At 46.1% G+C, this 12,500-nt stretch overlaps 1 protein-coding gene across 1 annotated transcript in view; it reads left to right on the top strand.

The window, feature by feature from the left end:
* Positions 1-12,500, top strand: part of LOC147011127 (uncharacterized) — a 90,027-nt gene that overhangs the window by 30,594 nt on the left and 46,933 nt on the right. The window lies entirely within an intron of this gene.

Raw genomic sequence — 12,500 nt, 5'->3', positions numbered from 1 at the left:
ACCGTTTAAAGAGAACACGTCATGGTGTTTTAGGGCAGTGATTGAAAGTTCAGGAAAATTTTGGCGAAAATCTACTTCTTCACTTACCCCATTCCACCCATTATTTAAATGTAGAAAAGTCTGGGTTACTATCCTCATGACCTCACCCACTACTCTCATTGAATGCAATCCAATTTTTTTTTACAAATCGAGCCAGCAGGCAACCATCGTTTCAAGGAAGGCTCCATAAGATCTCGCACTTTATTTATTCCACCATTTGTAAAGCACTTTATGAAGGATCGGATGGTAGATATTCCAGCAAATAATAATTTTTGGAATAGTGGCTCATGCACAAAATTCCTGGCATCATAGGAGATATCTAGCCGCTGCACTCCAAGAGCTTGCCAAGCATTCAGAAGAGATTGATGAAACGCAGGGAGCCAAGCTCTATCAACCTGCTTTAGGTCTATAAGGAAGAGTTCCCGGTCATTGTCCAATCCACCTGTTTGCCGAAGCAAGGTATTGGTGAGAGGACGCCTGGACCCTACTTCACTATATTGGCGACGTTTTATTGTCATAAGTCGAAAAGCCATTATTCGACTCCGGATGTGCACCAAGTTTTGGCCACCAGACATTCGTGCCCTGCACAATACATCTGGCTTGAGCCAGTGGTGGCCTCCCCAGAAAAAATCAATCAGACTCTTCTGAATGCTTGTGATCACAGCTTGAGGAGGCTGGAGTGTGATGACCTTGTGCCATACGGTTGGAAGTATCAGGTTATTAATGATCGTTACCCGCGCCTTAAGTGACAAGAACTGGAGCATTCCTTTCCACCTTGATAGTTTCTGCTTAATGTTATCGAGGAACCCATCCCAATTCCTTTGCATGTACTGTAGGTCGTAGTTCCCAAATGGATTCCTAAGTATTTAAACCCATCTGTTTTCCATAACACTCCTCCTGGAAGAGTTGGGAGAGGTGCACATGAAGAGTGTGATGAGGAGAGTGTATTTGGGTGTAGCCAAAGAGCTACACTCTTGTTCCAATTTACTCTTGCTGATGAGGCAAGTTCAAATTTGGCAAGACAACAGGAAAACTCACTGACATCTTTTGGGTTTTTGACCACAACACATAGGTCATCTGCATAAGCTGAAATAACAATGTTTGGACTGTTTGACAAGGAGGTGCGAAGGAGAGCCAGTAGTGGTTCAATGGAAAGTGTGTACAACATGCCTGACAGTGGAAACCCTGACGGATACCACGCTGAAAAGGAAAGGGATGACACAAACTATTATTTACTTTCAGCAGGCATGATGCATTTCTGTACAAAAGTCTTATGCAAGATATGAATTTTTTTCCCAAAACCTGCTCTAGTAAGAACTGCAAATAAGAACGAATGATCCACACTGTCAAAAGCTTTTTCCTGATCCAGGAGTAACAACCCAAAACCACGAGGTACGGTTTGACCGATGGCAATTAAATCTCGAACTAAAAAAATACTGTCATAGATGAATCGTACAGGTATGCAATACGTTTGGTCATTTCCAATCAGGAGAAAGATGACATTTTTTAGACGCATTGTAAGCACTTTTGATACAATCTTGTAATCAGTGTTTAGCAATGAAACAGGCCGCCAGTTCGTAATCTGCTGAAAATCCCCTTTCTTTGGGAGGAGACACAAAACCGCTCTCCTGCAGCTCAGGGGCAATTCACCCTGATCTAAGCTTTCAAGCAGGGTCTCCATTAGAGCAGGACCCAGAATGTTCCAAAAAGCTTTGTAAAGTTCAGCAGGAAGTCCGTCAAGTCCGGGGGCTTTGCCATCCTCAAGAAGTTTTGATGCCGCAGTGAGCTACACAAACGAGGAGTTGCTGTTTTTTTCGAGTTGCTGTTGCTGTTCTTGAGAAAGGAATGAGAGAAATCCAATCACCTCATTTATAATCGTTTTGTCCACAGTTCTCGGTGTAAACAGATTTGAGTAGAAATCCTGCATCGAGTGTTTAATGTCACTCTGGCAAGTCAGAACACCGCTAGAAGAGTGTAAACTGTGAATCTGCCGAGAGGTCTTGACGGCCTCCTCAAGGTTGAAGAATTTCTTATTTGGAGTCTCCAGCTGAATTCTGCTCATCCGAAGATGAACCATTGCTCCAGCCACACGCTCCTTGACAAGTTCAGCCAGTAGGGTCTTTTTTTTTTTTACACCAATTGCTGATAGTGATCACTTTCACTGAATGTTCCAGCTTCTTATTCATATTTAAGTACATCTGCTTTGAGAGCACTTATCAACCCAGATGCATTACTGGTGGCACGTGAGCAATATTGTTGACAGAAAATCCGAATTTGGGATTTCGTACAGTCCCACCACTGTCAGGTATTAGGATAGGAACACTTTTGTTTTTATAACCTCTTCCATACCAGTCTGAAGGCATTTTCAAACTGTACATCTTGTAATAATTTAACATTAAAAGTCCAGTATGCACTATTACAACAATGAAAGGGTAACATACATTCCATTACAATCATATGCTGATCAGAAAAGCCAGATGGACTAATGCATGGTCTCTGAACCAGATTCACCATTCCCAGGTTTACGTACAATCTGTCCAGTCGGCCCATGGTTATCTGGTTCTTTGAACAGCACACCCATGTATATTGACGGGTGTTTGGATTTTGCAGATGCCAAACATCCCAAAATTTAAGTTTTTGTACAAGTTTTGCCAAATACCTTGCACTGGGTGGATGTGGCTCAGGAGTATTCCTGTCCAGTCGGGGGTTGAGTGTGTAGTTATAATCTCCCCCCATACAAATTAGACGAATCAAGTCAACAGTGTTTGAAATACCTGCTAAATTTGGAAGGAATAGAATCCTTTCAGCGCTGTCGCTGGGGCAATACACATCAATAATACAAATTTTTTGATTCATGCTAATCAATTCCACGGCAATTAAGAATCCCTTACAAACAACCCTACAAGAAATCTCCGAGGGTTGCACTCTAGGGTGCACAATAATTGCCACACCTGCCTTAGCATCCTCAAAGGCACTGGAGAAAAAAAGGCAACCTTTAAAAACCCTGCGCCACTCGTCCTCACAAGGTTGGTTGGTGTGTGTCTCTTGTAACAATAGAATATCAATTTTTTCTTCCTTAAACATCTGCAACACCTCGAGGCGACGCACACAACTGCGACCTCAATTTTTGTTGAGGGATGCTACCTTCATTTACATTTTTTGTAAAAAAACAACACTACTATTACTACTCTTGGAGTTCTTTTCTGGCCTTAGTGGCACACTTCTTCAACCGCTGAAATTGAGGTTCTGAGATCCTGACTTGCTGAGGTTCGTGAATCATATTTTTCGCAGTTTTTAGAAAGGCATGGATATTCGGGAAAAAATCCCGAATTCTCACATGCCTTTTCCTGAAGGTTTCATTTAAGAATTTAATAATTTCATCTTGTGTAACCATGGTGTCTCAATCATCATCCTCTTGGGCACAACACCCATTAACCGACAGGGTAGAAGAGGTATCATCAAAGTCAGCCTCAACATCTCTGTCATTCTCTTCCTGATCCAAACTTATTTCTAAGTACAAATCTCTATAGAATTAGAAACATCAATCTTTCCATTCCCATTTAGCTGCCCCCTATCACATGCAGCTTCCTTCTTATCATCTCTTCCATTTTGTTCCACAATGGTAGATTTCCTCTGAGGGGCTTTCCGGCTTATCAGCCTTGTCATCACAAACACACACCTTTGCGCACACCTCAGTGATAAATTCCTTTTTATCACTGCAGAAACGATAAATATCAGAATCCCCACTAGTAGCCTCCTGAGAGGCATGAGTATTCTCAATGTCGACATCACACTCATACAACTCAGGCAATTCAGCGAGTGGTGCAAATGAATTAGTCAAAGTTATAAACAGTTGTGGTTCAATTTCCAGTCCCAAAGAGGGATTCTCTATGTGAGATGCATCTTGCAAGCTTGGCACATCTAACACAATGAGTATCTTACTTTGTGTTGTCTTTGTCTCATTGACGACTGGACACGAACGTTTTTGCCCTTTTTTAAGAGACAGTCATTAACCCCTCCATGTCGTCATCAGTACAGTCCTGTACAGAGGAGGTCGAGGGACCAACCACTTCTGGTACATTAGAAGGTAGAGAGGAGGAGTGTATCGGCACCATCGTGATTTTTGATACGATCGTACTGAACTTGCTCAATTGAGCACACAAATCATCATTCCGAATGAAAGGTGGAGCGTTAGACACGTTCACCTTAACCGCAGGTGTGTCTAATGGGGAAACAAGGAGAAACAGGTCGGGGTGTATGGCAAGGCCTTGCTCCACAACGGAGGTTACCATGTGCACCTCGGAAACAAACGCAACGACCTTCTTGTTCATTCGAGAGGCTGCACGGATGTTGTGTAAACCAACGATTTTACCGATTGCCATTAACACGTCCTCAATCTTTACCTCCCTCGGGGGATCGCACATGAGGCCATTCTTACGAGCAAGTATCTCGTACATGCTATGATTCAAACGAACGTTTGCCATAGTTAAAAGTAATTTTAACAAAAGAAAAAGAGTTTACATCAACAAAAGAAACCTACCACAAGTGGCGCTAGTAAGTGGAGGAAAATAATAATAATAATAATAATAATAATAATAATAATAATAATAATATGGACAAGGTCCAAGAATAGTTTAAGGCAGCCAAAAAGCGTTGGCTAAAACTAGCAAACACGTCAGATGGAACACAGGCCTCAAAACCAGGAGGGGTTCTGAAAAATACCTGAACCCACCTACCATGTGCGCTCTCTTTCTCTCTCTTGCTCAATAGATAAGACAAAACAAGAAGAAAGGGGTAAAGAGAAACAAAAACCAAAACATTTGGACAACAAGAAGAGAGCAAGGAGAAGCAACGCAGGCTCCACACGTACCGCCAGACACTGAGCAACAGCACCCTGCGATTGCATGTGCGTGCCAAGTGAACAGCTGTGCAAAGTGGGAGGGGTGGGGGAGCGAGAGAGAGAGAGAACGAGAGAGAGAGCGCGAGAGAGAGAGAGCGCGAGAGAGAGAGAGAGAGCGCGAGAGAGAGAGAGAGAGAGAGAGAGAGAGAGAGAGCGCGAGAGAGAGAGAGAGCGCGAGAGAGAGAGAGAGAGAGCGCGAGAGAGAGAGAGAGCGCGAGAGAGAGAGAGAGAGAGAGAGAGAGAGAGAGAGAGCGCGAGAGAGAGAGAGAGAGAGAGAGAGAGAGAGAGAGAAAGAGCAAGAGCAAGAGCAAGAGCAAGAGCAAGAGCAAGAGAGAGAGAGAGACAGAGACAGAGACAGAGAGATAGAGAGAAAGAGAGAGAAAGAGAAGGGAGGGGGAGAGAGGATATGTGGGAGGGAGATAAGGGAATGGAGTGAGAAAAAGGAGGAAATGAGGGAGAGAAGAGAGAGGGGAGCGAGAGGGTGGGAAGAGGGAGGGAGGGAGAGAGGAGGGAGGGAGGGGGAGAGAGGAGGGGAGGGGAGAGGAGGGGGAAGGGAGAGAGGAGGGAGGGGAGGGAGAGAGGAGGGAGAGAGGAGGGAGAGGGAGAAAGGAAGAAGGGGGAGGAAGGAGGGAGGAGGAGCGAGGAGGAGTGGGAGAACTAGAAGGGGTGAGGAAGGAGGGAGCTAGGAAGGAGGGGCAGAGTGAGAAAGGGGAGAGGGGGTGCGCGTGGCCTCACCAAATATCACTATACACTCCAGAAGGGGGTGGGAGTGAGGAGGATGGGGGAGAGAGGAGGTGCAGAGTTGGGAGGGGAGGGGGTTTTGGAGGAGGCAAGAATGAGGGGAGGGTGTTCTTGACTTGCTTTTATTAGTGGGACTTGTTGAGAATGGGGGGGGGGGGGTTGGAAGTACAGGATTGAACAAAATGGGGTAAATAAAACAGCACGTGGAGACTGCCTAGGGATTTCCATGGGGGGTGGAATGGGGAGGGGGTTTATAAGGAGGTAAGTGTGAGGGGAGAGGGAGGGAAGGCAGCGTGATGGGAAGGGTAGGCGGCAAAAGGGGTGGGAAATCGACCGGTGATAAAGCACACCAAAGCAGCAACATTTTCTTTTTAACTACCGGGTTCCATATAAAACTACGATTTACACCTACTATTGGTCTGCTCGCTCTGATGGTTACCATTCCAAAAGAGTTGCTGTAGCTGTGCCCAATAAGCTGACTCCATTGAAAATTGAGGTAACACCGGTCAACGAGCGTATTATGAGACTAAGAATTCGTTACTCCTTGGGTGTCGTTTCCCTGGTCTCTGTCTATGCTCCGACTGAGGCGAGTGATCTCACCGTGAAGGATGCATTCTATGCCGCACTCGAGTCTATGGTTGATCAGTGTCTGGCGAACTGGCATCAGTGTCAGAAAATTATAAATAAAAAAAATTGTGTTTTACTGGAAACTATATAAAGACAAAGATTCTCCGGTTCTGTTGAGAGATCTGGAACTCGTACGTATTGTCCAGAATCTCCTATTCGCATATTAAATGTGTCCTGTGTGTTGAATAAATATTCTAATTGTATTGAAGGTTCAGAGTTTGTTTCTACATAGGGATGGTTATGAGACTTGTGTTGGTCTCCATGGGTCTGGAACTGTGAACCAGAATAGCACTAAGTTCCTTGATTTTACAAGAAGTCGTGGACTTAGGGTGACTGGTTCATAGTTTCAGCACCTTCAGGCTCATCGCTGGACTTGGTATTCCAATGCTGGTGGTGTGGCAAAAGAGATTGACCATGTGCTCATTGGTGGTCACCAGAGGATGATTCAGAACTGCAGGGTCTACAGGAGTGCTCAGTTCCTCAATACTGACCACAGGCTTGTTGTAGCAACTCTGAAGTTGCAGCTTAAATCGGGGAGAATGGTACCATCCCAGACTAGGCTGGATGTTGGCAAGCTTTAGGATGAGAGGGTAGCTGAGGAGTTTGTGAACAAGCTGAGTGGGGATTTGGGGGGTCTGGGTGCTTTAGGGAATCCTGAAGAGTTGTGGAGTGCCTTTAAGACCACCATCCTTGATGTTGCTGGTAGATGTGTTGGAACTCACCGTAGGGTGAAAAATAATTTTGTTTCTCAAGGGACAGTGGATATCATTGACAAGAGTCGCAGGGCCAGGCTTAATGGCAGAGCTGAGCTGTTCAGGGAGTTGAGGCATAAAACAGTATGTGCACGAAAGGTGGACAAGGAGGCTGATGTGCGAAAAATATGTGAGGGGGGTAGAGCATCACCTGTGGTCAAGTGATTCTCATCCTGCTTATAGGGGAATTCACGCATTGTGTTCGTCCAAGCCCGTCCCTCGGTTTACTGCAGTTAGAATGGAGGGTGGTGGGCTTTTGCCAGAGGAATTTGAAGTGAAGGCGCACTGGGCCGGTTACTTTGAGCGGCTGCACAAGGCTGATCCACCAGCTGTTGAATTGGATGTCAGGGGTGTTACTAACCCTATTGCTGACCCTCCAATAACTTGTGATCCACCTTCGTTTGTGGAAATACAGGCTGCGGTGAACCGGTTGAAATCGGGGTAAAGCTCCATGCTGAACTTCCCAAGGCTGGTGGAAATGCTGTAGTCATGTCATTGCAGGCAGTTCTGTGCTCTGCGTGGAACACAGGCATGATCCCAATTGACTGCATGAGGGGCCTTGTTGTCCCTCTCTGGAAAGGGAAGGGTGATCACCAGGACTGCAACAACGACCGAGTGGTGACACTCCTGGGCAAGGTCTTTACTCGAATAATTATTGATAGGGTTCACCACCATGTGGTTGAGCAAAGGCGCCTAGAGCAGTCAGGCTTTACACCAAAGAGTTAAATGATTGACCATGTCGTTGTTCTTCTGGTCCTTGCCGAACGCAGACGAGAGTTTCGGCAAGGGCTGCTTGCAGCTTTTGTTGATCTCTGCAAAGTGTTCGATTCAGTGAATCGGAATGCCCTCTGGAGGATTCTTGGTCTTTGTGAGGTGCCACCAAAATGGATCAATCTGATGTCTGAACTATACTCTGGAAATGAGAATGCTGTGAGATGTGGTGGTACCATCTCTGACTTATTTCCAGTTGGTACTAGGGTTCGTTAGGTGTGTGAACTGGCCCCCACACTTTTCAGCACTTGTATGGACTGGATTCTAGGGAGGATGTCGGAGAGATCAAGCTGCGGTGCATCGTTTGGGAATGTCCATATCTGTGACCTTGATTTCGCAGACGATGCAGTCATTTTTGCAGAGACTCTGGATATCCTTTTGGGTGCCCTCGATTTACTGAATGAGGAGTAGGAGCCGCTGGGATTATGGGTTTCCTGGGTCAAAACTAAGATCCAGGCTTTCACTGACATCTCGGATGCTGCTAACTTGTCTGTACCTGTCTGTGGCGAGGATGTTGAGGTCACGGAGAGATTCACTTTACTTTGGCAGTGATATTCATGTCTCCGCTGGCTGTGAGCCAGAGGTCAATTGACGTCTGGGTCGGGCCGAGGGAGTCATGGGGTGTGGTGCTGTTGGTACCTGTGCAGGAGGACGAAAGTCCGAGTCTTCAGGTCCTTGGTCCTTCCAGTCTTTCTCTATGGATGAGAGACTTGGACGCTGACCAGGGATCTGAGATGGAGACAAAATTCCTTCGGTATCAGGTCTCTTTGGAGAATCCTTGGCTATCGCTGGTGAGACTTTGTGTCCCATGAGCGTTTGCTGAGAGAAAGTCAAATGAGATTTGTTACCTGCATGGTCTGTGAGCGTTAGCTGCGGCTGTATGGACACGTGGCTCATTTTCCTGACACTGATCCTGCTCACCAGATTCTCTCAGCGACGGATCCTTGTGAGTGGAGGAGGCCTATGGGCCGACCACGTGCCTCGTGGTTGCAACAGGTTGATCAGCATCTCAAGGAGTACAGGTGGAAAGTGGACGCAGACCTGATAACCTTGAGAATCTCTGAAACTAAGTCGAATTAAAAAATTTTAAGCTCTGATTTGAACTCAACAGCAGTTTTGACGCTAAAAAAAGTGTTCATTTGTCCAATACAGACATTGCTTTGGCGTTTCCAGGTGCATAGTTTTCTCGATGGTAATTGTTAATCCATATACCTGTTTACTTTCAGCAAGCAAAAGGTATGCTCCCTCCTTCTCCATTTTTTTTCAAAATAAAGTGTAAATTGCCAAACATTAAACTGAACTTTTTCTACTATTTTGAGAATTATATAAACTGAACAAAAGATTTAGGAAAGTGCCAAAATTAACCAGCTTCATTAAGCTAGTTTCATTGAGTGCAACGGAAATAACTTAATTCAGTGCAACGAAAATAATTAACCAGCGGTATCGACGTAAAGGCGGCCGTGCCTGGGTTCTCCGTGCCTGGGTTCTCCGTGCCTGGGTTCTCGGTGGGGAATCTCTGGAGTTGGGAAGGCAAAATAAATTAAATTAAAGATCGAATTAAAAGACAGAAAGAACAATTAACATCATGGGAGGATTAGGGTGAGTGAAACAACTGAAAAAAAATTCTGTCAGGAATGCGTTTCCCCTTTAACACATCTTAAAAATCAATGGGATTTTGAAGTTCCATTCAAACAATGTTTTCGAGGAACGTATCTGTGACGTAAATACCTTGAAGTGTGTGTGTGTGTGTGTGTGTGTGTGTGTGTGTGTGTGTGTGTGTGTGTGTGTGTGTGTGTGTGTGCTTGTGTGTGTTTGTGTGCAATGGTGGATCCTGGGGGGGGGGGGGGGAGGGCAAAGCGTAGTAGCGTAGTACAATTTGATCCGACTTTGATCTGACGTAGCTACAATTTGATACGTAGCTTTGATCCGACAGCAAAGCGTAGTACAAGCCTGAACTATTTCACGAGGTAATTCAAAGTTTCATTATTATACATCATCCATTATTATAATTAACTAGTGCGTGCCTGTCCATGCGTGGCCGTACGTGCAAAAAAACAAAGAAATAAAAAAAAACAAACCACGAGCCAGAAACAAAAACCACACAGACCGTTCCTTCGCTCTCGCGTGGCTGTTCGTGCAAACCAAAAAAAAAAAACTTTCAAACAGCAACACAGGCCATTCCTTCGCTCTCAAAAACGACGACTGGATTGGGGCATTGTGTTTATCTATGAATGCGCATAAGAAATCGAGAAATTATGAGTGAAATGAAAACGAGAGAAGAACCTTCAGAGTGTAGGCTTTATTCCATTTGATTGAAGCCGCTTCTACGGGCACACCAGGGAATACAGACGCAGCATGGAGTACATAAGCAGTAAGGTATACACGTGCAACTAATCACCGCAAAATAAATCAGTATAAGCACGGAGTCCGATATACTCTCAATTCTCACCATTCAACGAGCACCAAGTGAACCGCTGCCGTAAACGACAATGCGCATGGGACAATCCCCCCGACCGAGCCGAACCTTAGCTTTATCTATCCCGTGCTCGAGCCGTGCAACATGTGATCACACGTCACGACCTTCAATTCACCCCATTTTCCCCGTCTTTAAAATGTAACTAGAGGCCCAACTAACGCACCATGATTACTTCAGCACTACAGGAGTATACATTTCAAGCAACGCGAACTATCTAAACCACAGAAGCATACATGCCAAGCAGTGAGGATTATTTTGAGTTGTAGGAGCATGGTAATGAGCATCGATATATTATGTAACGAGCATATAGGAGCATGAGCATCGAGGATGCCGATAATCCCCTTTACAGATTGAGTCGGCGAGGGGGTATTATCCGTCGACCTCTCCGGGAGTAAATGGCGGTTTCACTTGAGGGAAGCTTCCGATCCTCTTGGTGAGCCTCGACTCGTGCCGGGGATGACTCCCCGATCGCTCTCGGGTGGAACACGGCAGCTCCGTCGCCACCATTCTCGGGTGGAGTTCCTGGGGGAGGGGGAACACCTGGGGAGGGGATGTCAGAGGGAGGAGCGCCGGATGGTGGTGTACCTGCGGGAGGAGTACCTGAGGGAGCCAAATGGCGAACCGACACAGTGGTCTCCCTGCCATCCGGGAGCCTGACATGAGCATACTCTGGATTAGTATCGATGAGTTCGACCTCTTCCACCATGGGTTCATACTTGCTTTGTCGTACCGGGCGTTTCATGAACACTGTTCCGGGATGCGTTAGCCAGTTGGGCACCGATTGGCCGTCAACATAACGCCACTGGTGAGTAAACATTCGTTCGTGAGGAGTTGCATTGGTGGACGTGCAGAGCAAAGAGCGTATGGAATTCAGAGCGTCGAGAAGGGTAACCTCCCACTGCTCGGGCCCCAGTCCTCTCGATTTCAGCGCCAGAGTTACGGCTTTCCAAATAACTCCATTATACCGTTCCACCTGCCCATTACCCTGTGGGTTGTAACCCGTCGCTCGACTAGTTGCTATGCCGTGCTCTAATAGGAATTGTTTTAGCCCGGCCGACATGAAACACGGCCCTCTGTCTGAATGTATGTACGAAGGTTTCCCAAACATAGCGAAGAGGTCAGACAGACATTTCACGACAGTGCCGGAGGTCATATCCGAGCACGGAAATGCGAAAGGGAACCTTGAATATTCATCAACAACAGTGAATATGTATCTGTTGTCTGTCTCGGTCGACAGGGGCCCTTTGAAGTCAATGTTTAGTCTCTCGAAGGGAGAAGTGGCCTTGATCAATCTGCCAGAAGCCGCGCCATAGAATCTGGGTTTTAGTTCAGCACAAACAGGGCATGAAGCATTCATTTGTTTAATATCTTCAATAGAATAGGTAAGGTTTTGTCTGCGCATGAAATGTGCCATTCTGGTTACCCCCGGGTGGCACAGAGACACATGGAGGTCTTGCAAAGCCCGACTGATTGTCGCCGAACAGTAGACGCGAAAGAAGGTGTCTGCAGCAGGGTTTTCCCTCCCCGGCCGGTAAACTTTGTCGTAACTATAGCAGGCTAGGTCTATCCGCCATCTCATAATTTTTTCATTCTTAATTTTCCCGTTATTTTTCCCATCAAACATGAATGCCACGGATCGTTGGTCCGTAACGAGCGTGAAATGGTTTCCCAGTAAATAGTGTCTCCATTTACGTAGGGCTTCGACAATGGCGTACGCTTCCTTCTCTATTGCCGAGTGTCTCTGCTCGCTTCCAGAGAGAGTTCTCGAGAAGAACGCGACGGGTCGCCCAGACTGATTAAGCGTAGCAGCTATCGCGTGATCAGAAGCATCTGTTTCCACCACGAAGGGCACCGAGCTATCGATCGATAATACCACGAAATTACTGATATCATCTTTGAGGCTGTGGAAAGCTGTTACAACAGCGGCATCTGGTGGGAAGTTTTTGCAATGCACTAGGGGATGTATTTTCTCGGAGTATTGGGAAATCCATCTCGCATAGTAAGCGAACATGCCGATCACCCGGTGCATTGTCTGCAGGTCCTGAGGTGGGGGTAGCTCACGAAGTGGGCGCAATCGTTCAGGATCTGGCTTAATCGTGCCGTCGGCTATCGTGTAGCCGAGAAGGTCAATTGACCTTGCCGAGAATACGCATTTCTCGTAGTTGAGAGTCAGATTATATTTTCTAGCAATGCT

The sequence above is a fragment of the Eptatretus burgeri genome, chromosome 16 (assembly GCF_056783735.1).
Source record: "Eptatretus burgeri isolate ZD-2024b chromosome 16, Ebu_testis_v1, whole genome shotgun sequence".
NCBI classification, from domain to species: Eukaryota; Metazoa; Chordata; class Myxini; order Myxiniformes; family Myxinidae; genus Eptatretus; species Eptatretus burgeri.
This window is presented reverse-complemented; position numbering and strand designations above follow the sequence as displayed.